The sequence below is a fragment of the Buceros rhinoceros genome, unplaced genomic scaffold, assembly GCF_000710305.1.
Source record: "Buceros rhinoceros silvestris isolate BGI_N320 unplaced genomic scaffold, ASM71030v1 scaffold37832, whole genome shotgun sequence".
Lineage (NCBI taxonomy): Eukaryota > Metazoa > Chordata > Aves > Bucerotiformes > Bucerotidae > Buceros > Buceros rhinoceros.
In genome coordinates, this window is record NW_010400127.1 from 7,525 (window position 1) to 7,964 (window position 440).

Genomic DNA, 440 nt, shown 5'->3' on the forward strand with positions numbered 1-440 from the left:
CGGCATTCCCTAACACCCAGCTGCAAAGCACTGTTTTCTGGTGGTGGCAGCATGTATTGTATTATACCCGTTGCTGTAATTTTTGTTGCCTTGTATCTATGTAATCCAAGGGCAATTTTATTTATGTGAACAAAAGTTAGGAATTTCCTGAGACTTTCTGGTCAGGACCTGCCTCGGGTCTGGTGCCACTCAGAGCAACTGTAACGTACAGTGAGCATCTGCGTCTGCCGTTGAAGAGTGGTGGTGGCAGCATGTATTGTATTATACCCGTTGCTGTAATTTTTGTTGCCTTGTATCTATGTAATCCAAGGGCAATTTTATTTATGTGAACAAAAGTTAGGAATTTCCTGAGACTTTCTGGTCAGGACCTGCCTCGGGTCTGGTGCCACTCAGAGCAACTGTAACGTACAGTGAGCATCTGCGTCTGCCGTTGAAGAGCG

At 45.5% G+C, this 440-nt stretch overlaps 1 protein-coding gene across 1 annotated transcript in view; it reads left to right on the top strand.

Moving 5' to 3' along the window:
• TGS1 (trimethylguanosine synthase 1) overlaps positions 1-440 on the top strand; it is a gene marked incomplete at its 5' end in the record, with an annotated part of 18,959 nt that overhangs the window by 7,023 nt on the left and 11,496 nt on the right. The gene's annotated exons all lie outside the window — the stretch shown is intronic.